We start from the raw sequence: 26,375 nt of genomic DNA, 5'->3' as shown, positions 1-26,375 counted from the left end.
TGACTGCTCCAACAGGGACTCTACACTGTTTTTGGTATGGTCATAGGTCAATAGCAGCAGGGAATTTTTTTTCACTGTTCCCCATTCTAAGCAGTCAGATGCACAGACCAAAACCAATTAATAAACCACACATGTTGAAAATAGATACATGGCTCTTAGAGGGAGGATAAATCTGTAATTCCTCACAAAGCTGGAGCATGACTGATTCTTTCCATCCATACTCAAAAAAGTTTTGTTCTTAGGCTGAACAACTAGCAGTTTATGATACTTGTCTACTACACTTCCTTGTTAGAATTTGGTTTTACTTGTCTTTGTCCTAAATATTTTCCCTTAACACAGTTAATGATGGCTGCTCTATTCCGTTCCATGCCCTGCCTAAATTCTTCTCATCTCTTATTGTCTATATAGTAGAAGTATTTGGAGTTATTTTCAAGAGAGAAACTGAAAACTAAACAACAATTCTGCTCAACCTCCCCCTACAATGTAACACTTTATTACATTATTTGTGCCTCTCTTACGCTACCATCAATTTTGCAACATGGATGTCTTGATAATTTTCTTACTTAGGAGCTTCAATACAAGATCACAGAATCATAGAATGATAGAATCTTTGGGTTGAAAGGGACTTTTAAAGCTCATCTAGTCCAACCCCCTTGCAATGAGCAGGGACATCTTCAAGTAGATCAGGTTGCTCAGAGCCTGGTCCAATCTGACCTGGAATGGTTCCAGGGATGGGACATCTACCACCTTTCTTGGCAACCTGGGACAGTGTTTCACCACCCTCAGTAGGAAAAATGTCTTCCTTAGATCTAGTCTAAATCTGCCCTCTTTTAGTTTAAAACCATTACCCCTTGTCCTATTACTACAGGCCCTGCTAAAAAGTCTGTCCCCATCTTTCTTACAAGCCCCCTTTACGTACTGGAAGCCTGCAATAAGGTTTCCCTGGAGCCTCCTCTTCTCCAGGCTGAACAACCCTAGCTCTCTCAGCCTGTCCTCAGAGGAGAGGGAAAGACTTTCCTCAGCATCCCCCTGATCATTTTTGTGGCTTCCTCTGGACCCGCTCCAACAGGTCCATGTCTCTCCTGTGCTGAGGGCTCCAGAGCTGGACGCAGCACTGCAGGGGGGTCTCCCCAGAGTGGAGCAGAGGGGCAGAATCCCCTCCCTCGCCCTGCTGGCCACGCTGCTTTGGGTGCAGCCCAGGAGATAGTTGGCCTTCTGGGCTGCAAGCACACATTGCCAGTTCATGTCCATCTTTTCATCCACCAGGACCCCCAAGTCCTTCTGGGCAGGGCTGCTCTCCATCCCTTCATCCCCTGTACTGTACTGATACTGAGGGTTGCCCTGACCCAGGTGCAGGACCCTTGTACTTGGCCTTGTTGAGCTTCATGAGGTTCACACAGGCCCATTCCTTGAGCTTGTCCAGGTTCCTCTGGATGGCATCCCATCTCTCAGGCATGTCAACTGCACCACTCAGCTTGTCACTAAAATATATCTCTGATGGAAAAGAATAATATTGCATGGTAACTTTTTGGAGCAACTTACTTCTCATTTTTTAGCCTAATATATTTGATAATCACCATTAGAGCAGCATTGTAATTGCTTGAAGAAGAGCAAGGGAGACTATTCACAAATGCAACATAAAGCATTTAAATAAGATAGCTGGAGCTCCTCACCCATTCTATGGAAGACAGTTTGCTGTAAGTGCTATAGAACCACAGGCTACAAGGGACAAAGTACCCTCCCCTTGAAGAGTTCTGCTGCACAAATGACATATGCCAAAGAATTTCAGCATGCTCAAGCAGTGCTTCTTAGAGTGTTACACTTTAAAGAACAGATCTTCCATTCTCCTGGCTCTTTCCATTTTCCTGTTTCCTCAGAGAAAGCCTGTGATGTGTTTTAAACCAAAGTCTTGGAAAGAAATCACTGAAGTGGCAGGTAACTGAGTAATGTTTATGCATAGTCATTAATGAAACATATTTTCAGCACATACAGCAGAAGAATATGTGTATTTTTTATATTCAGGAAGAGTAAGTTCTTTGCCATTGTTGTAGGATTACTGTAGTGAAATGCGGGATCTAATTAAGATTGAAGACTAAAGGTTTATGTGGCATACATTGCAATCTTCCACTACTTTTGTACTTGTGGGCTTACATCATCTGCTTATGAAACATGTGCAAAACTACATAACAATGATTTTTCTCAAATAGTCACATCTCCTTTGAATGTTTGCAGTTCCTGGATCATCTATAATACAAAGACAGAGAAACGTTCTTTTGTTCTGTGTCTTTATATGACATTCTTAATATTAATGCTTTCCCTCAAATGTGATTTTGTGTGTGCATGTGATTTTTTTGTGTAGGTTAAGGAAGAACATGACATGCTATTAATACATTGAAGGTTCTTTTGAACTCTCAGCAGCGATCTTATCAAAAAGTATAACCCTTGCTATTGCATGTGTTACCACATCATTAATAGAATATCTTTGATAACTATATTGCTTCTTACCATGTTTTCCAGTATGTAATTCTAAATGTTCATGGCTTGGCTTCATAGAAGACATGCTGATCTTTCACAGATGACATAAAACAGCTGTTTTCAAGCATGTTCAGCATTTTTATTCACTTAGTAAATCTATTAATCATATAGTAAACATGACAGTATAATCTTAGCAAAGCTGCCAAATGCTTAGCTCAGTCCCAGTGGCTTTATCATTAGGAGATCATAGATGCTAATTGCAATAACATTCTGTGAAATTGCCCAAAGTTATTTCTCAAGCTTGTAGTATCTTCATATGAGTCTCCTGTATTTCAGATAGTGATTTGAAGAAAAGAAAGGAGCTAGATAGCCACTGCTGCTTGACTTGTGGTCTTCCCATTCCAGGGAGGTATTGTGTGAAAGAATATTAGAGAATACAAAATGTGTTATGTTCAAATGGGGGGTTCCTGATAGACTCATGGAACTCAGCAAAGTGGTACTGAGGAGGACCATTAACAAAATAGTTCCTTGAAGCCAAAAGGTTTTAAAGTGTGTTTGGTCACCGAGTTGACAGCATCAATCATGTTCTCACACTTACCAAAAAATGTATAAAATATGTTCTCCATCTAAGTTACATTAGGCCACACTTCAGCTGCATACTTTTAGACAAGTGGTAAATTTTCATCATCGTTTTTTTGCTTTCATTGGCATGTGTCCTACATTAACATATCAACAGAATCATAAAGTCCATTTTGTAGTCCAGCTATTCACTGGTCTGTTCCCTTTTGAAAGTGCTGTAATATTAATGAAATATAGAAAATCAGGCTGAAGCAGAAAGTTACGATGACATTTGTGTGCCAGCTTTGATGGTCTACCTCTTACAGGTTTCAGTGGGTTTTCATCTATTCTGACATTGTCTCTTTGTAATATGTAATTGTTAATATAGTCTGGGAGATTATTTGTGTTGTTGCATCAGCTGATCATGTCCTGTGGCTCCATTCCTGCCAAGAAGAAATGAAACCCACAGACAGTTCTGTCCCACACACTCTGACCTCTCAAAGGACACAGATGAGTCATAAGCTGATGATGCCTTGCTTCCAAACTGTAGCAATTGCAGTAGTAGATTTTGGATATTTTCCATCAGAATCAATATGTACTGGCACTCATTTCTTTGAAACCTTTATTTCTGACAAGATAATTACTGTTTTTACCTACTCTTCTGGAACATGTAATAGTTTTACTAGTAATATACAAGCATCTCATACTTCAGGAGAACTAGTTATTTCGATCATAGAAAGGCCAAACACAACTAAGCTCCTCTTTAGTCCTCGAGTTCATACCTACACATTGTAAAGCTGTATTTATTAGTTTAGGAACATATACTACACTTTTTTTTCGTGTATTTTATATCTTTACTCTGGTTTCACTGGGCCTCATAAGTGTCCTACATTTTCTTGGAGGGGATGCTTACAAACTGCCTCTATTCCGTAATCTGTTTTTTCACAGTGACACTTCCTGGGTCTGGTACCTTGCCATGCTAGAACAAATAAACAAGTAATGATGACTTCATACAGCACCAGGTGACTTTTTCAGAGCTGTGTATGAATTTTCTTATACATCCTCATCTCCTGGACATGTCTTAATGTTCAGGAAATAGTTTTGTGTTGTATAATGTCTATCCAGTATTTATTTGGCTTGGAGTAGAGTCAGACTTGTTTTCACTCTGTTTCTTTGTAATAGAGTAGCTCATGGACCTCCATTTATGTCATACCCCACCACAGTGTAGGCATCATAAAAGAAGTTGATTGCCCAAAAACAAGTGGATGGACAAGGAGGGCAAGATGCCCAGAAATAATAGGGGAGGAGGAGTGCAAGATGCAAGGAGAGCATGCACTTTTTAAAATTGTCTTCTACCCTTCTTTACTTCCCCAAATAGTCAACATTCGGAGAATGGTGTACGTAAAGTCAACAAAAAAGTATATACACAATTTCACATATATAATATACACATATATGGCTTATATAAATTATAAATCTTTATGTAAATTAATGTTTATAGTCAATTGGGCAGTGGCCTCTAGCCTGAAACTTCTTTATTCCTTGTAAACTTCATAAAAGTATTGAATGAGCTTTCTTCTGGCTGTAATTCTTTTCTATTATGCCTTTTTTAATCACAGAAAATAAGGGTAAGATGATATGTGAATCTCTGGTAATGTTCTTCATGCGTTTGCTACCCTCCCACAATACCTGGAAGTTACAGAGAAGAGATCTCTGAATTATCTACAACATCCGGAGAACAGGGAAGCAATGCAGAAGTCTGGGGCAGATATCATACAGATGTTATCTTAAGCAGCAAAGACATGTACCTCAGCATTTTGCTTAAGGGCACCAGTCCACTCAGCAGCAGATCATTTCTCACCCCTTTTATCTACAAACTCTAATCTGAGAAAGACTTTCAGCATGCTAAACATGCTGCAGGTGTTTCTCCCAGTGCTACCAATCATTCCATCGACAAATACTGGAAATGAAGTGGCTGTGCTGGGATAAATTAATCATATGTTGCTGAAATCTGGTAACGCCTTTTTTACTCAAGGCCTCCAATCTTTTGGCAGAAGTCAATGACCTTGCAGTGCAGTGGGCGTTGTGCCATACCACATGACAGGAAGGGACACCAGGATTCACTCCCCGCAGTGACACGAGGCCTCATCCCACTGCTTCTGAGCAACTCACGTAAACTGGAGATTCAACAAGGGTCTATATTTTGACTGAGGTGAACTTCGGATTATTACGTATGATTTGGACGACTGTAGAGTACGTGCTTACGCAAAAGAAATAAAAGGATTCACACAACTGAATGGCTCAGTAACCTCAGTATTAATTTGTAATATGTCACTGTTTCTCAAAATACCTTACATGCAGACATGTGTGACATACCCATAACCTGAGTTCTACTAGCTAGCAAAGCATACAGCTCACCTCAGGGTGCTTGTCTGGGTGGGTGTCCTGGTTTCAGCCAGGGTAGAGTTAATTTTCTTCATAGAAGCTAGTGTGAGGCTATGTTTTGGATTTGGGATGAGAAAATTTTGATAAGGTGCTGATGTTTTGAGTTGTTGCTAAGTACTCAAGGACAGTCCAGCTTCTCTGCTGGCCTGCAGCGAGCAGGCTGGGGGTGCACGGGAAGCTGGGAGGGGACACAGCCGGGACAGCTGACCCAGGCTGGCTAAAGAGATATTCCATACCATATAACGTCATGCTCAGTATATAAAGCTGGGACAAAGAAGAAGGAAGGGGTGGAGGGATGTTCGGAGTTATGGCGTCTGTCTTCCCAAGAAACCATTATGCGTGACGGAGCCCTGCTTCCCTGGAGATGGCTGAACCCCTGCCTGCCCATGGGGAGTGGTGAACAAATTCCTTGTTTTGCTTTGCTTGCGTGCGCGGCTTTTGCTTTACTTATTAAACTGTCTTTATCTCAAACCATGAGTTTCCTCACTTTTACTCTTCCAATTCTCTCCCCTGTGCCACCGTGGGGGAGTGAGCGAGCGGCTGCGTGGTGCGTAGTTGCTGGCTGGGGCTAAACCACGACAGTGGGTTTTGCTGTGACAGCAGAATGGTCCTGCTCTTGGATTTGAGGGTCATATGATAAAGTAAGTCTGCAGTATTCAACACCAAGACTGGTCTTTTTTGTGAGACATGGAAGGACCATCAGACAAACATATATAAGTTTTTGAAAGGGAAGAAAAGATGGTGTTAACATGCCTACCACACCTTAAGGTGTTAAAGGCATGTTATGGAAAGGTTATCTTGGAGTGGCTGACATCTGATAAACTTCCCATTCTTCCCAGGCGTTTATAGGAAGGTGATCAAGGGAGAGGAAGATCCAGAATTACCGATTGCTGACACCTCCAAAAACTGCTACTCATGCCTCCTTGCTAAATCTACTATGGCAAAAGCCAGCCTAATGTGAAAGCACCATGAAGCATGCCCTGTGGGTCTGCAGAGAAGGTGGATGAAGAAGAGAGCAGTGCAACAGGGACAACTCATCAAGGGGGGCAGCAAAGGGGGAGATGTTGATCTCTTCTCTCTGGTGACCAGCAATAGGACACGAGGAAATGATAGGAAGCTGCATCAGGGGAAGTTCAGACTGGACATTAGGAAAAGGTTCTTCACTGAGAGGTTGGTCGGTCACTGGAACAGGGTCCCCAGGGAAGTGGTCATGGCAGCAAGTCTGTCAGAGTTCAAGGAGCGTCTGGACAATGCTTTTAGTCATATGGTTTAGTTTTACATAGTCCTGTGGGGAGCAGGGAGTTGGACTCAATGATCCTTTTGTGTCCCTTCCAACTTGAGATATTCTATGACCTTAGTTACTTCTCACATATTATACATTATTGCTAGCCTTTTGCCTGTCATGACTGAAAACATAGAAGAGAGATCAAAATATCAGAGTCCTGATTACATCAGAGCCTTCAGGATTATATGGCTGTCTGGTTATGTATCTGTCTCTCTATTCATATACCATTTGATCTGGACAAACTAAAATTCATGCCACTTTCCATCAGAGCGAGATACCTCAGGTGTAGTAACGAGTAGGAATTACAGTAGGAATGTTTTAGGTGATTCTGAAAGAATTACTAATTCTGAATTAGAAGAATTAAAGTTTCCATCTCTTTTATAGAATTGGCTGAGGCAGATGCTACACCATACAACCAACCTGTGACAGAAACAGGAAGGTGAGAGACTAAGTAATGCCTTTTAATTTGAGCCTTAAAAGAAGAAAAGCATCAGTATATACCCACTGAAAACCAGCCATTTTCAGGCCTAAATCTAGTACAATCCTTCTTGGTAATTTATTTATACTGATGAATCATTACCTTAAAAGACAGAGAAAGAAGTTAGAAGATATTATCACTTTTTGACTCACCAGACCTTATAAAATCGCTGAAGACATAAAAGAAAATCATCCATAGTTTTTAAAACCACCAATAGAAAAGTGACTAGGGTAGAGATATGTTGCTAAAGAAAATTAATAACGCACCTCTAGGATCTTTCAGTAACCCTGCTGGCAAAAAGGCAAAGAACTTTAGTATAATATAAGAACTCATCTTAAAAAAAAAGCAAAAGTATCAGATTTGAAGATCTCATATGTTTTCAGCTTTACTAGTGGGCTTGTGTCTCATTTATGCAAAAAGGTAGTTGCAACTTTCCAGAAGTACTCTGAAAGTAAGGTAGCTACAGGAAATATGTATAAAAATCTAAAAAAAACACAAATAAAAAGTCATCCCTGTACATACTTTGCAACCACTTTAATGACTAATGGCTTGTCCATAAAGCATGAAAGACTTAATGGGCAGGAGATGCTATTACATCTCCTTACATCTGCCTTATACATGTCAAGGGAACATTGTTCATCCAAATTCCAATACATAGAGTGTATGTGACCATTTCCTAAGAAGAAACAGAAGCAGAGCAGCAAGTGTGTGAATACTGTAAAATAAAGCATTTACAGTCATTCCAGTGTGTTTGCTTTGTTATGACATTTCTTCGCTTCTTAGCTTTTTGGTTTTTTATCCAGGATTTGCAGAGACCGGTAAAGTCCATTTCCTTGTAGAAGAGTTTTCTTCCATCAAGGAAGCAGAGATGTCTAAGACTTTGAGTCATTCCAGCAAACTGCACCCCAAAAAGCCTTGTAATCTTAAGCACAAACCTGTCAATTACATGTAAAGGTGATGGTGTACCAAAATTACACATATAAGAGTAATAGCCAAATTCTCTTTCTGTTAATCGTAGAATCATAGAATAGTTTGGGTTGGAAAGGACCTTTTAAGGTCATCTAGTCCAATTCCCCTGCAATGAGCAGGGACATCTTCAGCTAGATCAGGTTGCTAAGAACCCCTTCCAACCCGACCTGGAACGGTTCCAGGGATGGGGCATCTACCACCTCTCTGGCCACCTGGGCCAGTGTCTCACTACCCTCAGTGGGAAAAATGTCTTCCTTAGATCTACTGAGAATATGTGCAAAGAACAGATTCTAGTCTAAATCTGCCCTCTTTTAGTTTAAAACCCTTACCCCTTGTCACAGAATCACAGAATCACAGAATCACAGAATCACAGAATCACAGAATCACTAGGTTGGAAAGGACCTTCAAGATCATCAAGTCCAACCATTAATCCAGCGCCACCATGTCATCTAAACCATGTCCTGAAGCACCACATCCACACGTTTTTTGAACACTTCCAGAGATGGCGACTCCACCACCTCCCTGGGCAGCCTGTTCCAATGCCTGACCACTCTCTCAGTGAAGAAATTTTTCCTAATATCCAATCTGAACCTCCCCTGGTGCAACTTGAGGCCATTTCCTCTTGTCCTATCACTAGTTACTTGGGAGAAGAGACCAACACCCTCGTCGCCACAACCCCCTTTCAGGTAGTTGTAGAGAGCGATAAGGTCTCCTCTCAGCCGCCTCTTCTCCAGACTAAACAACCCCAGTTCCCTCAGCCGCTCCTCATAAGACTTGTGCTCCAGACCCCTCACCAGCTTCGTTGCCCTTGTCTGGACATGCTTAAGCACCTCAGCATCCTTCTTGGAGTGAGGGGCCCAAAACTGAACACAGGATTCACGCTGTGGCCTCACCAGTGCCGAGTACAGGAGCACAATCACCTCCCTGCTCCTGCTGGCCACACTATTCCTGATACAGGCCAGGACGCTGTTGGCCTTCTTGGCCACCTGGGCACACTGCCGGCTCATGTTCAGCCGGCTGTCAACCAGCACCCCCAGGTCCCTTTCCGCCGGGTTGCTCTCCAGCCACTCCTCCCCAAGCCTGGAGCGTTGCATGGGGTTGTTGTGGCCCAAGTGCAGGACCCGGCACTTGGCCTTATTAAACCTCATACAGTTGGCCTCTGCCCACCGATCCAGCCTGTCCAGATCCCTCTGCAGAGCCCTCCTACCCTCCAGCACATCAACACTCCCACCCAACTTGGTGTCATCTGCAAACTTACTGAGGGAGCACTCGATTCCCTCATCCAGATCATCAATAAAGATATTGAACAAGACCGGCCCCAGAACCGAGCCCTGGGGAACACCACTCGTGACCGGCCGCCAGCCGAATTTAACGCCGTTCACCACAACTCTCTGGGCTCGGCCATCCAGCCAGTTCCTCACCCAGTGAAGAGTAAACCTGTCTAAGCCACGAGACGCCAGTTTCTCCAGCAGAATGCTGTGGCAGACGCTGTCAAAGGCTTTACTAAAGTCCAGGTAGACAACGTCCACAGTCTTTCCCTCATCCACTAGGCGGGTCATCTGGTCATAGAAGGAGATCAGGTTGGTCAAGCAGGACCTGCCTTTCATGAACCCATGCTCGCTGGGCCTGATCCCTTGGTTGTCCTGCACATGCCCTGTGAGCACTCTCAAGACCAACCACTCCATATTCTTCCCCGGTGCAGAGGTCAGGCTGACAGGCCTGTAGTTCCCAGGATCCTCCTTACGGCCTTTCTTGTAGATGGGTGTCACATTGGCAAGCCTCCAGTCTTCTGGGACCTCCCCTTTTAACCAGGACTGCTGATAAATGATGGAGAGTGGCTTGGCAAGCTCCTCCGCCAGCTCTCTCGGTACTCTCGGGTGGATCCCATCAGTCCCCATAGACTTGTGGGTGTCCAGGTGGTTTAGCATGTCCTTGAGTGCTTCCTCCTGGATTATGAAGAGTACATTGTGCTCTCCATCCCCCATCTGTCTTCCAGCTCAGGGGGCTGAATACCCTGTGGATACCTGGACTGGCTATTAAAGACTGAGGCAAAGAAGGCATTAAGTATCTCAGCCTTGTCCTCGTCCTTGGAGACAATGTTCCCCGCCATATCCAGTAAGGGATGGAGATTCTCCTTGCCTCTCTTCTTGTTGTTAATGTATTTGTAAAAACATTTTTTATTATCTTTTACGACTGTGGCCAGACTGAGCTCTAGCTGGGATTTTGCCTTTCTAATATTGTCCCTGCTAGACCTAACGAGATCCTTGTACTCTTCGTGAGTTGCCTGCCCCTTCTTCCAGAGGTGATAAACTCTCCTCTTTTCCCTGAGAACAAGCAAAATCTCCCTGTTCAGCCAGGCCGGTCACCTTCCCCGCCAGCTCTTCTTAGGGCACATGGGGACCGCCTGCTCCAGCGCCTTTAAGATTTCCTTCTTGAAGACTGTCCAGCCTTCCTGGACCCCTTTGTCCTTCAGGACTGTCTCCCAAGGGACTCTCTCAATCAGTGACCTGAACAGGCCAAAGTCTGCCCTCCGCAAGTCCATGATAGCAGTTTTGCTGACAAGTCCTATCACTACAGGCCCTGCTAAACAGTCTGTCCCCATCTTTCTTAAAAGCTCCCTTTAAGTACTGGAAGGCTGCAATAAGGTCTCCCCGGAGCCTTCTCTTCTCCAGGCTGAACAACCTCAACTCTCTCAGGTAATACTACTATACATCCAAGCTCAGCTCAACCCGTTACCTTTGCTTTGGTCAAAACATCACCCAATGATTCAAAAGGATTGTTTGCTTGTTGGAGGGTCAATGTCCATGAATAAAGTCATTGAACACTTTTGCATCTCTAACAGATTTGGTTTTTACCCTATATGTGAACATCTCTGAGGTTCCTTATACACCTACATGTCTGAACTTGCATGTGTTTTGGTTAACACAGACTCAACACCATTCACATTGTCCATGTGTTCCAATAATTATACAAGTTTTATGAAAATGTAATTTTTTTCTATTCAAAATAAGTCTGGCTTGATGAAACCACCTGTCAGGTACAGTCACATGCAGATTGAAGAATATGTGGTACTGTGGAGCTGTTCACTGCACTGCACATGAAGTACCTATCTTCCAAGCTGTTTTTTCACATGGGTAGGAATCTCAACATGGAAGTTTCTTTCTTACTTTTGAAACCCTAACTGGTTTGTCTAGTTCACTGCCACATAAACTCTCTCTCCCATGTCGCTGCACAAAACTTGCATTCTTCCTGAGAGGGATGTATAAGAAATTCTGTACGTCCCAGTTCCACCTTCACAGTCCCTATTCACTGACCTGCTTCTTCCCCCATGTCAGTTTGTGAGTATTATGTTTGTGCCTTTTCTCAGTCCTCAGGACACTTCCATTCTCCCAGCCATGTGTCTTTTAGCATCAGCTACGCTAAAGGAAATGTGACTGGAAAGTATAAATTCAATCATGATTGTTGCACTTTTTATAGACTGTCATCTGAGAAAACAGTTTATCCTTTTTAAACCCACTGGCATGCACCACTTCTCACTCTTTTTCATAAATGAGAAAACACGTATTTTGCAAGAATCTGTAGAGCTGCTTTTTAAAGTGTTGCACAGGGTTGTTTGACATAGGAATGCTGGAGTAATTTGGGGCATTAAATGCAGCTTCTCATTGTTTGTCCTTGCTTATTCAGTCATTAATGGCACTTTCCATCAATCAGTCCTTGCTAGAATGGCTTCATCTTTGGGTGTTCCCACATTTGGAGCAGCTGTGAAAGGAGGAAGATCAGAGATTATATAAAATGTGTTTCCAGTTCCCCTCCCTCCAATCCTGGATGCATTTGAACTGCAATAACGTAGTTCTCATAGCTCCTGTTTTTGGCAAGTTCCCTCAAGGTGGTGTCTGTGGTGTGGACATGACTCCTTAAGACAGCATGACACCCTAATCCTCAGTGGTTTTGCAGTGCTGTTTTCCTGCCAGGCAGTAAAGTTCTCAAATATCCTCTCTCAGGAAGGGATACCTCATATTTTCATTCTGAAACTTAACACTATCTGGAAATTGCATCATTTCCCAGGCCAATCTTTGTGTGCGTGTTCAGCTGAATATTTTTATGGAGCTGCAGCTGGGTATGCTACTGTCTCGGTGAGTCCTTTTTACTGCTCTTGTATTATTTTCCCACTGTTTTTAGTAGCTATTCCTGTGAAGCTTGTGCCTCTCAGAGTTGCTCTGGAACTATTCCCTCATTTATTGTCATTCTGCAGGTGCACTTCTTCCTTTGTTAAATTCCTTTTTTCCCCTTTATTTCATCTTCTGCTCTGGCCAGTATATATGTTTTTCCTTCAGGTTTGTACAGGAAAGTGATTCTTACTCTTTGATCTTCCAAAATATTTTTTTTTTCTCTTCTCTGTCTCTTATCTGACTGCTCCCATGTTCCCTACTCTCATCACATTTTTTGTTCTCTCCTCTCACTCCCAAGTGTTGTGTCATGAAGCCCAGAAGTGGCTGCTCCCTATTGCCTGCGATCAGATATGAGATGGCAATTCTCTGACCTCTCCAAACCTTGGCATTTTAATGTTAACGGAGAAAGGTAAAGAGATAATCCCCAATAGGTGATCTTAAAACAAATTGTGATTCATTCATCCTGACTAAGCATTGAATGACATCACCCTTCTGCAACCTGCGGTGAGAGAACAGGAAGCAGGTTTGGTGACTGCATCTCCTGGGACTTTGCTTGCACACCTTATGCCACAGGAAAATCTGCAAAAGCAAGGGAAGATGAGAAAACCTAATGGACAATGCCTATAGCAACCTCATTTAACAGTGAAGTCAGCCCTGCTGTGGCTGGTGGGTCAGACCAGATGATCTCCAGATCTACCTCTAGTATATGTGTGATTCCAGTGCAGATGTCTACAGATGAGCTAGTTCCTCAGTGAACAATTTTCAGTTACCTGGGAAAAATAGGCATTTTGAAGGTGTAATTTATCTCATCTGCTTTAAAAGACAGCTTTAGAATAAGAATCAACCATGCTCTAAAATATATCCATTTCTCAGAATTGACCCGTGTTGTTTTGTTAGTACAAGTGTATACATACAAATATACAAAATGTATATACAAAATATACATATTTGTATATACAAAAAGTACATACAAATCAGTATGAAGTTTGTCACTACAATGGGGAGGCCATAGTCCATGTTTAATTATCCCCATTGAAAAAAGTTATATTAATATGCAGAAAAAGACACCTGCAATGCTTTATGACTTATTCAGTAAAAAAAGGAAGAAAAGAACATCAGGCAGTCTGATGTGATTAAAAAATAATCTGAAGTATGCACAGAGATACTATCCAAAGTGGAAATTATCTGGATGCCTTCTTTTCAGTTCTTCAGGCAATGCTTAACTAGCAGAGATACAAAGCAGTGGTACCACGCAGACAGGTAACATATCTGTGTTTTGGCTCCGTTTCCCAGGTTTCACAAGCCCAACTGTAGGTCACTGGTATTTCTTCTTAGCTTCCAGGGAGAAGTCCAAAGAGTTCACTACCACACCGAGGTCCCCACTTAGTGTTTCAGAGCCCAGAGGGTATATGGTCTATAGGCCAGGTGGTTCCTGAGGTGCACTGCTGAAATGGGGTTAGCTGGTGGCTGAGTTTTTATGTGTGGTAACATTAAGTTGACACAGTTCACAGACAAGGGTTATAACAATCTAATTCCCATGGCTGTTTTAACCAGGTAAGATTTAATGTGGCAACACTTAAACTGTTGTCAATTTAATTATCCAAGTAGAATTTTAAAAACTAACACAGAAGCAAATAGTATATTCTCACCGCACTTTTGTTCAGGACATCAGTAACCTCCTAGCAGATATGCCGGAATTTTGAAATAAAACATCAAAAGAACTTTTTATTTCTTTTGATTTTGAGTACACTGTTACTATGCTGAAAAAATAAAACATGGAGAAACACAAGTCCTATTTCAGTTCTTCCTGTTCTTGATAAATTTTTGCTCCGTGCTCATCAGTGTAATTCCTTAGTACCTTCCTACCTGAAGCAATTCTAGCAGCTGAGGTGTGCAGAGTTAACTGTTTTGGAGGGTGTTGTTCAGTGCTGCATGTTGCTGTCTGCTTTGTTAGAGAATGCCTGGTCACAGAACCCCTTGCACTGACAGCAGAAGGGGCAGCAATGTTTCCAAAGGTCATTTTCTCAGATGGAGGATCATTCCACAGCCTGGAGGGGTCCCCAGAGAAGCCCTACACCTTAGTGCATGAGCATCCTCCATGGCAAAGGACTGAAGCTGACCGCTGAGCAGGTATGAACACCAGGGCTCCACAGGTAATCTGGACTGCCTGGTTCCTGTTCTCCCAAAGCTGCTTCCTCTCGCCCAGGAGGCATTCCCTGTGCCCTCCCAGGGATGACCACAACCTTTTCTCCTCCCCACCACCAAGGCTTCACTTAAAGGGTATGTTTTCATCTGTAGATGCATACAGACTCTTCATGCTATCCTGTGCTAGTCATCCCCACCAGCTGTAAGGGAACAGAAAATACTTCCAACTCAAAATCTTCCATGTTGTGCTGGTTTCGGCTGGGATAGAATTACTTTTCTTCCTTATAGCTGGTACAGTGCTGTGGTTTGGACTGGGAATTAAAGTAATGTTGATAACACACTGGTGTTTTCAGTTATTGCTGAGCAGTCAAGGACAGTCCAGCTTCTCGTGCTGCCCTGCCACCGAGAAGGCTGTGGGTGCACGGGGAGATGGGAGGGGACACAGCCAGGACAGCTGACCCAGGCTGGCCAAAGGGATATCCCATACCATATGGCATCATGCTCAGCTTATAAAGCTGGGAGAAGAAGAAGGAAGAGGGGGATGTTCAGAGTGATGGTGTTTGTCTTCCCAAGTCACCGTTACATGTGAGGCAGCCCTGCTTCCCTGGAGATGGCTGAACCCCTGCCTGCCCATGGGGAGTGGGGAATGGATTCCTTGTTTTGCTTTGCTTGTGTGCGCGGCTTTTGCTTTACCAATTAAACGGTCTTTATCTCAAACCATGAGTTTCCTCACTTTTACTCGTCTGATTTCTCCCTCACCCCACCGTGGGGGAGTGAGTGAGCGGCTGTGTGGGGCTTAGTTGCTGGCTGGGGCTAAACCACGACGCATGTAAATCTGCACTAACTTAGATCAGACTGTTGCTTTTCCATCTACAGAGGAGTAAGACATAATTGTGGTACAGATCTTACATTTAACTACCCCTGTGATTTATAATAAACCTATATAATGAAGCAGTTATCAAAACAAACTTCAGAGCTCAGATTTTCAAGCAAGATTTTGACAAGTACAGAAAATATCCTACATGTTGCTCTAAAAAATTAAAGAAGCTTTAGAATAAAATTCATTGTGGCATATAGAAAGGGTCAGTCCAGGGATATTTTACTGATGAAGAGAGGGTATTCATGTGCTTTAGGTCTTTCTGGTGTCAGAGCTTTCCTGTTCACATGGCATGGAGCCATCCGCTTACCCTCTGCCTCCACCCAAGCCTGAATGCACTGATCTTGCATTGTTTGATGATGGATTTATGTGCTGCTCTAAAACACATTTTACACTGATACCACTGACCGCACAAAATAGTGTTCCTGAGCTCCCTTCCAACCTAAATTATCCTACGATCCTGTGATTGCATAATTGCTTTGACTGTCATCAAGCAAAAGACCGCCTGTGGTAAGATTAACTTCACATGCAACCTGGGTTATTTATAGCAGACAAGTCCCTGGTGAAGTACAGCTGCCTCTGAGTGAGCTCTCTGATTTAGCTGCATTGGCTCATGGTATTTGTACATCTGCGTAGGCAAACGGTACTGTCTGTTGCTGTCCCTTTTTACAGGGTTTCAAATACAGGCATCTGGGAGAGCCCATACTTCGTCACCTTTCTAGACGTCTCCTTCCAGGAACTCTACGGAATGGCCATATGTTAACCTGTCAAAAATGGCATTGCTGTTATCTCCAGAGAGTAGAGAAGCAGTAAGGTGAATGTTCAGAAAGGCTGATGCTGAACAAGATCTTATTTAAGTAACCCAGGTCTCTTCTAATCTGTACTATCACTAAATCTAATCTAAAGCATGGCTCAGTTAAATTATTTAACAAATAAAACACATGCAGTTTTATGAGGCTGTTATATATTTTTGTTAACTCATACATTTTTTTAAACCTCCCCAAGTAACTGAGCAATATCATATATCTTTCACACAGTGATTTATTTTTCAGTTGTAGTTAACCAGCCAAGATGGAAATACAGGCCTTTATTTAAGCGTGACAAAATGATATGAGCATTTAGATGAGCTAGAATCTGCAAAAAAATGTTGCTTTTAAACACTTAGGCCAACAATGCTTACCAGGAGAGCATATGAACTGTAATATCCCTAACTGTAAGTGGAAGGTTGTTTTGGCTTTTTAGTGATGCGTATCATTAGATATGAGAGAGAAATATGTTTTCTGTCAGTATCATTAGAACCATGGGAGGACTATGAAAATAGCTGGAGAAGTCTCTGAATCACAGATATTTTTTTCTTAATGGGAACTTTAATCTCCTTGACATCTGCTGGAAGAGCAACACGATGGGATGCAAGTAATCCAGAAGATTTATGGAGGGTGTCAGGTCTTTCGCTGAGTCAACCAGGATGATGAGCAGCTGGATCTGCTATTCACTAGCAAGGAAGAACTGGTTGGGAATGTGGCAATCCTGGCTGTAGTGACAATGAAATACCAGGTTTCAAGGGCCTAAGGGGACTAAGGAAGGCAAGGAGCAGAGTATAGAGTCTGGACTTCTGGCAAGCAGACTTCAGTTTGTTCAGGAAGGTGGGAGGTGGGATCCCATGGGAGGCAGCACTGAGGGGAAAAGGTGCTCAGGGAAGCTATCAGGTCTCTAAACAGAGATGTAGATACACTGGATCAAGTCCAGCATCAGGCCACCAAAATGGTCAGGAGGTGGAGCACTTGACCTGGGAGGAAAGACCGAGGAAGCTGGGCTTGTTTGGGATGGAGAAGAAACAGCTTTGGGGGTACCTAACAGCAGGCTGCCAGTGCCTATGAGTAGGTTTTTGAGAAGATGGAGCCAGGCTCTTCACAGTTGTGTATGGCATAACAACAAGAAACAATAAAAAGAACTTTTTCAACTCTTGGATAGTCAGGTACTGGAAAAGGTGGTCCATAAAGGCTGTGGAATCTCTGTCCTTGAAGGTTTTTCAAGATCCAACTGGGCAAAACACTGAATAACTTAATAACTTGGTCTGATCTCCTAGATGACCCTGTTTTAGGCAAGGGGTGTACTAGTGATCTCCTGGCATCCTTCCCAAACAGAATGATTTTGTGATTCTTTTGATGCTGTCATGCCTTCTTGCAATCAACAAACAACTTCAGTCTGTGTCAAACTCAGGGATCTATGAGGTACAATTTCCTGGGATAATCCAAGAGATATATGAGAGCCAAAGACCTGGAAGTTACTGAGATGTACCATAGCAAACCATCCTACTGAAGAAAAAAATCTAGAGATTGTTGATTGAATTAGAGGTCTTTACTTGTAAATCAATAGAGAACATACCAAGTGGGAACTAGAGAGCATGACTTTGGCAAGGGACAAAGAATGCCATAAGCTTATCTGAATAAAAAAACCAGAAAGCTGGGGGGAAAAAAAGAGTTTCACTTACTGGATTATATAGAATCATAGAGTCAGTAAGGTTGGAAAAGACCTTTAAGATCATCAAGTCCAACCGTCAACGCAACACCACCATGCCCACTAAACCATGTCCTGAAGTACCATATCTACAGGTTTTTTGAACACTTCCAGTGATGGTGACTCCACCAACTCCTTGGGCAGCATGTTCCAATTGTCTCCTAATATCCAATCTAAACCTCCCCTGGTACAACTTGAGGCCATTTCCTCTCATTCTGTTGCTAGTTACTTGGGAGAAGTAACCAACACTCACATCACCACAGCCTCCTTTCAGGTAGTTGTAGAGAGCGATGAGGTCTCTCCTCAGCCTCCACTTCTCCAGACTGAACAAGCCCAGTTCCCTCAGCCGCTCCTCATAAGACTTGTGCTCTAGACCTCTTGTCAGCTTCCTTGCCCTTCTCTAGACACTCTCCAGCAACCAAATGTCCTTCTTGTAGTGAAGAGCCCAAAAGCAATAAAAGACGAGTCTTACAAATATGTTTCAAATGAGAAAAACAAAGGAGAGCATAGGTCTAGTTAGAGCTGATATTATTTGCATAATAGATGATACAGAGACAGCTGAAGTATTCAGCAGCTTCTTACATTTTTGTTTGGAAAAAAAAGATTACTAATGATTCATGTGAACTTTGACAAGGAGATAAGGATGTGGGCTACAATGCAGGAAGGACACATTAAATAATGAATTTCAGTCAGCAAAGCCCAATGGAGTTCACATGACAAATTATACGGAGCCTGTCATCTTTGAACCAATTTTTCCTAAGTGGAGAGAAGCAAAAACAGTACATAAGTTAGAAAAAGGAAAAGGACACTCACGTAAATAAAAGATGCACCATTTAGAAAAAAACATTTGAAAATCTGAAATCTGACAATCTGAGCTGCACTTGTGTCAGTTGATAGGCCCTGACTTTAATGGAATCACAGAAGTAAAGAATCAGCCATGCAGTATTACTTATAACTTGAGGCCTGATTAAAAGCAACCTATGGGAAAAAACTCTTCTTGAATTCAGCTTTTTTATAAGCCAAGCAAATTTCTTTTACATTTCATGTGAAAGACAGTTTATGAAAAAGATGTTCACTTGTCAATTATGAAAGCTGGTTAATATAATTTTCTATAGACCTGCAGGTTCAAAAAGAGGCAACAGATATACTTCAGTTTAAAGAAGAATGGGATAATATAAAACAACTGTGCGTTAGTATCCCTCAAGTTTAGAAAGGTTCTGCACCAGGTACATTTTTTTCCAAAGCTCATATCAAACCCTGTTTTAAACTTTATCATGAATACTTTGCTAATTTTCTCCTGTGGAGCCTAGGCTAAGAACATAGCACTTTGTGTACATCCTACTCTCAGCTGATTTTACATGATCTAACTTAGAACATCTCTGTGAGGTATGTTCGTTTAATCACCTCCTAACTGATTAAATGCATCCTGCAGCTCCCCTTAATAGAGTCCAGAGCACATGAAACCTGGTTACCTTTTGGAGCTTAGGTATGCTAGTGACCTTAATGAGTCCCCCAATCCATTCACATATTCAACTTCCTCAACAAATTCTTTAGTTAAAGATTTTGGCACAACTTAGCAGAGAAAAGAGATATAATTAAAAAAGGGCTTGAATCATGACATTTTTATTTCAATTTCAGCTTAATTTCATTCCAGAATTGATCTTGCCAAGTCCAAGAGTTAAGTCCTTTCCTCAGCTCCTGGAAAAATCAGTAGAGATTGTAAGGTTATGCCATAATTTTTGTTCGTTCAAGTTGTCCAGAACTGACACGACTACTACTAAGACATGACTACTCTAATCCTAAACACTACAAACCAAAATTTTGGGGCAAATCACCAGCTGGTATATGTTGTAAGTCAATCAAGCACTCTTCTGGAGATAATAAAAATTAAGCAAGTGGGATCATCTCATAACTCTGGGTCTTATTATGAGTTTACAGCAGCTCCTGCTGTTTTGACTGCTAAGTGCTAAATGCCTTTAAAACCTCTGCAATACTGTGGATTTTCATAAAACCAAAGAGTCTAGAGAAGCACACTAGGTACCAACATATAGTTTATCAGATAAGTGTTATTTGCCTGTTAGATAGTAATTGCCATTTTAGATGATTGTTGGTGGATTAAATGCTAAAAGTAATCTCCTCTAACATCCCTTTGGAAAGTGCCTTCCAACACTCTCTTTTGGAAAAAATGCTAATTGTGTTTAATTATAATTCAAACTTTATGGATAAATCAGTTAAGAATAGCTGCAAATAAACACAGTGATTTTTAAAACAGGATTAAAATACGTGACAGTCTATGAAGTTTCTATATGACTTATTGCAGTTCTTAGTTTCTGGAGTTTGAATCATTTTTTGTGTTCTAGCAAATAATACAAAAATGTTATCGAGACCATGAAGCACTTAGAAAGTCTAATTAAATCAGCATTAAAAACAACTCCAGTGACTAATTCTGGTAAATATCCAGACAATTTTATTGATTTTAGCTAATATATTTATCTTAATATCATCAGGATATTTTAAAATTTGAGAGACCTAAGAAAAGTTTTTTGACTCATTTATCTTACTGGTCTTTGAGCAGTGTGTTATTATACAAACAGTAGGCACATTAGATAAAAAGTAATAAAAGACTGTACTGAAAAATCAAAATTGTTTTCTTTTCCTAGTATGACCTGACTAGCGGCAGGGAATCCTGAAGGGGTGCTAGGTCTAGCAAAGCTGATGAATGGCAATCTTCTAGAGTGTGGCCCTGAATCCCCAGTGGCATGGGAGAAAGAAGAGAGCGTTCAAAACAGGTATGCAACGGTCACAACTCACAAACCGTTCCAGCGGTTTCAGCATTGGCTTGAGAGGCAGGAGGCTCGTTTCCAGCCTGCATCCTGCCCGAGTCATCTCTCTGCATCCCAGCATGGGGGTTCACACAAGGCACAGCCTTGGCAAAGTGGCCAGAATAAAAGAGTATCTGATAAAATAGGAATGTGAGTGTAAAACGTGTGTGCGTGAATGGAATACTCAAAACTGTTTGAGACGGTGTTTGCCCAAAACCTGGGATGATGCTGAAAAGAAAGCTGAATTAAATAGTAAGAAAGAGGCTTTTCAAATAAAGAAAGAATCAGCATGAAAAGAAGTATAAAAGAAGCACGAGCCTTTGTAACAGGGGGAAAAAAATCTGAAACTTGGAGTGCTATGAGGATGCTATGATGAGTCTTCATCCAGCTGGTAGACTGACAGTGTAAGGTGCAACAAGTAGGGACCCACACCATGGGTCTGTGTCCTTGTGGGTTGCTCTCTCGCCAGCATGTGGACAGATGGCCTGTAAGGAAGCAGCAGAGGTGCAGACGAAACTAGAGCACCACATCTCCACCAGGACATCTGTTAGAGGTGGCCAACTCCAGTGGGCTACAAGCCTCAGTGGGCTTCCTCATGTCCTGGCGGTACTGATGGAGGTTGCTGCGGCTCTGTGTCCACCCCCCCCACACACACACTAATACAACTGACCACACAGATCAACACAGACAGAACGGACTGTCTCTGTCAGCACCCACAGAAATGAGCATCATGCTCACGCAGACGTGAACAGCCCTCAGCAGCCTGGATCTCTTTCTCCTCTCCTGCTGACAACATTGCAAGCTTCTGATAGGACAGACAAACATATGCTGTAGGTATCTCCAGGATTCAGTCTGAGACCGCTGATGTATCCAGGAACTGCACCCAGACCTGTTCTCTCCCGGCAGCTAGCCCCCAGACCCTGGGGCCCCGCAGGTCCTCAGCATTTCCCCAGCACAGGCACCAAGACCTCTCACCTTCCTCACTCACGTTCACACACACCAGCCCAGAAGAGACAGTGCCTCCTTCGAGGTGTAGTTCGAGGATTTAATAAGAATGCAGGGTACACTGCAGTGACCGAGCACAGGGCTCGGTCAGACAAGCATGCTGACCAGCTCCTGTCTACATCCAACCTTTCGGCTCCTAGATCCCTGTTTCCCCATGCTTCTTCCTCTCCAGTCCATCTGGGTCCCTTCCTTCCCCTGCTTTTGATCCTTCCCCTAAGCATCCCATAAGATGTTTCACACATCCCTACAGTTCCTTTAAAATATCCCGTAAGTTTTGCACAGTTCCACCTACGACCCATAATGAATCTGTACCCCTGCAGGCAATAATGCCCTCGGTCAGCACAGCCTTCTGGGGAGAGATTTCCTTTGGCTGCCTCGTCCGGTGGGATGATGGGCTGATCCTGCTCCTTCAACGGTCCTGGGGTAGCCAGTTTGGGGTGATCTTCTCCTGATTAGGCTACGAGGGTTCCCCCGCCTGTCACTGCTCCTCCCAGGGGCTTTATGTTCACTGTGATTGCTCTGTCCTCACAACCGAAGTGTAGGGGACACCACACTCCCAGAAAAGGGGCTTGTGCCTGTAACCCACACTTCCTTCTGAATGTGTGTGTCTGGAGGGGCTTAAAACTTTCTAGGATTAGTTATGGAAATAGATTTAGAAAGGAGAGTTACCAACTGGGTAAGGCAACAGTGTAGCAGAGATTTTGAATCTAACAACCGAGATAAACATAAGCATCTAGTGCCACTTGAGATTTCCAGGTCTATCATGCCTGGCCTCCAGCTGTCGGACCTGCCAGCCCCAGGTACTGATACCTCAGACATCTGGGCCCCTCGAATAGTACTCAGTGCTTCTATTTACAGAGCCCCCAAAGGCTCTGAATTTTATTCCTAAGCAGAAAACTTGGTATTTGAGGATTTAGTTAGGTGAGAGCACTTACAGGATAACTTCCAATCTTAGACACTTCTGTGCAAAGTAGGCTCCTTTTACATGGGCTCCCATGGCTGAAGTTGTTTGTCTAAACATAAATGTGGTATTTAAGGCACCTGTGTGGAGTTAATTAATATAACACAGAACCTAAAAGAAGCTGTGTCTTTCTGGACTGGTAGCTGGTAGCAAGGTGGGATACCTTGGATACTCAAAGCAGGTGAGCTACCTTCCAACTACCGAAGTCACTACGTGCCTGCTTTAGGATGAAATGAATCCCTCTATCCAGACTCTGTTGACTATAATGGAAAAAAGCTCAATTCATCTGCCTAAGCATCTCCCTGCCAAGAAGGACTTGGGGGTCCTGGTGGATGAAAAGCTGGACATGAGCTGGCAATGTGCGCTCACAGCCCAGAAGGCCAACCATCTCCTGGGCTGCATCCAAAGCAGTGTGGCCAGCAGGGCGAGGGAGGGGATTCTGCCCCTCTACTCCACTCTCGGGAGACACCACCTGCAGTGCTGTGTCCAGCTCTGGAGCCCTCAGCACAGGAGAGACATGGACCTGTTGGAGTGGGTCCAGAGGAGGCCACAAAAATGATCCGAGGGCTGGAACAGCTCTGCTGTGAGGACAGGCTGGGAGAGTTGGGATTGTTCAGCCTGGAGAAGAGAAGGCTCTGGGGAGACCTTATTGCAGCCTGCCAGGACTTAAAGGGGGCCTATAGGAAAGATGGAGACAGACTTTTTAGCAGAGCCTGTAGCGGTAGGATGAAGGGTAATGGTTTTAAACTAAAAGAGGGCAGATTTAGACTAGATCTAAGGAAGAAGTTTTTCCTGATGAGAGTGGTGAGGCACTGGCATCTGTTGCCCAGAGAGGTGGTAGATGCCCCATCCCTGGAACCATTCCAGGTCAGGCTGGACAGGACTCTGAGCAACCTGACCTATTCTCACTGCAGGGGGGTTGTACTAGATGACCTTTAAAGGTCCCTTCCAACCCAAACTATTCTATAGTTCTATGATTCGATGATTCTATGTGTCTAATGTGGTGTAAGGTATTTGGAGCTGCCACTCCAGAAGGGCACAGATTTGCTGTAGGACCATTGTCACATCTGCCAGCCCTGAAAGGAGGTTTTGGGCACCCTCAAGGATCTCAAATAACACCATGTACTGAAGTGCAGGCAAATGAAAGGAACTCTAGATCTCTCCAAACTGTAATTGGACCCTAGACACATAGCTCACATACAGAAATCTATGTGAAGACACCCTAATTTAAAGAACAGAATTTCAAATTGAATCCTTTGCAGTTTTGTCTAACTCTGGTGTGTAATTTACCAAGCTTGGTATACCCAGATGCCATAGATGAGGTCATCCAACTTCAGAAAACTGTAGAATGACCTAAACCAGTCAATTATGTTTAAAGCAAGAGAAAGCAAAACTAGTAGCTGTGTAGGGGAGACAATGAGATTACACACATGCCCGTTATATGGTACAATGAGGAGCAGTGACACCCAATGTAATGAGCAGTGGTGACTGCAGTACATGATCACACTCTCGCTGACAGTCTGAGGAAGAGAGTGTGAAATCCATGAACCCAGTGATCTGGTGATCTTGAGTTAAGAGTCACATCTCGCTCATCATTAACACCTATATGAGTCATTGGACCATGGTGAAGTCATTACATGAACTTTTATTCACTCTGCTGCAAACTGCTTTGTTTAGCTGTTGTTCTGACTAGAAAACTCATTTCTACTAAAAGCTATGGAAAGAAAAATAATGAAGAAAAATGAGAGTGAGAAACATTTCTGTTTGTCAAGAATAAAAAGCCAGTCAGACACCCTCTTCACTGTGGTACATCTGTCGGCTTACTTAATTAGCAAGTCATCAAAGAAAATAACTTTTCAGCTTCCACACAGCTTGAATTATAACTATAATTTGACAGGGTGGACTTCAGTTCAGTCATATTTGTGATAAACCCAGTTATGTTGTGTGAGAGAGATTTCTCATGATTTCAAGGAGTAAATGTTACTGGAGCTCTAACTTCCAAAATTACATGGTCCATGGTGAAAATGCTTACTGATTTGTGCCAGCTATATACTGACAAACTGTTCCTGCTCTAGTGAATCATCCTGGACAAGCTTCTTTTTTTATGGCCATTTGTTCCCCTAAAGGATTTTTGCAGTGTGAGAGAAGAATGTTACGGACCGAACAGACATTGTGGGATCTTGTGTGGTTAACACAGGTTACACGGTTGCTCCCAGTTACAGAGGATGGGATTTGATCTGATGATCCCAGTTCTGTGTTCCTATTGTAACCAAGGTGGTAGAGAATTAAAATAAAATAGGGTTAGAAAATAGGTTTATGAATTTGTAGCAAGTTGTAACTATAAGAGCATTATGCACCAGCAATGCTGCTCGAGAACCCACTTAACCCTTCCCATCTGGATTTAATTATCAAGGAGTTAAGTGTAACATGTGATCATGATATTATGTTTTGTTCTAATAACAAGTAGTCAGAAAGAAGGAACACCTTGGTCAGTTCTACGGTCCGGTGAGTAGGTAATTATTCATTCTATAGTCTTGTCTTAAAACAAAGGACTGTGGGGTGAATGATTGCATATTGGACCAACAGCCCATGAAGATCTATTTAGTGTTGCCAAGCTTAAGTGAGCTTTGTAGAAAGGTAATTCCGGCATGGGGAGATCGCGACCACTGACTCAGAGACCACCCACTCAAGAAACCCTCTGACTCAAAAGATTAAGGAAGTAAAATCCCAAGAAATTATAGTGAGCATGCGTGGTCATTTACATGTGAGGCGAGGAATATTTAACCAATCATTGTATGGAAACTTGATGAATATGTATTAATCTTGCCTATAAATGTTTGATTTTTGAACTGATCAAGTGAACACGATTTAGGAGGAGCTATCCCCCGTGTTCCCGGCACCGTGAATAAAGAATGCCTGCCTTTTAACACTACATTGGTGTTACGAGGTTTATTCCCGATTTCGGTGACACTATACAAGAGTAGAGCCCATGCATAGGTGTTGATCAATGTTTGGGCACTGGCCATGATCTTTTGTAAAGCTTATTTTCAGACTCTTCAAGGTACACCAGCAAAAATCCTAATAATCCCTGGAGAGACTTGAGAATGGCATCAATCTGCCTAAGGTACTTTAAGGTTGAGAATTATCCCCCTCCAGACTGCATCTGTCATCTTTAAAATGGGACAGAGCTGAACTATGCAGAGCTGTGTTGCTGTTTTCTTTTACAGAAAAAAAAAAAGTGGAGAGTGATATTTGTCACGTGTTCTATTACGTGAAAAAAGTGCTGTTTATACTGAAGCAAGATATGTCTGGGGTAATATATTTCAAGAAAGAAGCAGCATTAAGAAGAAGTAAGAAAAAGCTTTCTTGGTGGTAGCTGTTGTGTCCTCAGATCACAGATGGTCTGCAGCTAGAGCACTAGACCAAACTAGCAAGGGTAGATGCATTTTTCCCCCACTCAGTGGATGTTTCCTTCCTGCCTCTGCTTGGCCAAATGCTGCCTTTCTCACTGCTTCTACTTCAGCCCTGCCTTATCTAACCTGAATTTAACCTTTGCAGTCATACAGGTCTTACAAGTTTGCAATAATCTCTTAGCACTTTCTAAGCCAGACTCATCTTACCTAACTTTAGAGCTAGTGAGACTGGACTTCCTTTAAAGAGAGAAACTGA

The sequence above is a fragment of the Phaethon aethereus genome (genome assembly GCF_964289735.1).
Source record: "Phaethon aethereus genome assembly, chromosome: 1".
NCBI lineage: Eukaryota > Metazoa > Chordata > Aves > Phaethontiformes > Phaethontidae > Phaethon > Phaethon aethereus.
This window is presented reverse-complemented; position numbering follows the sequence as displayed.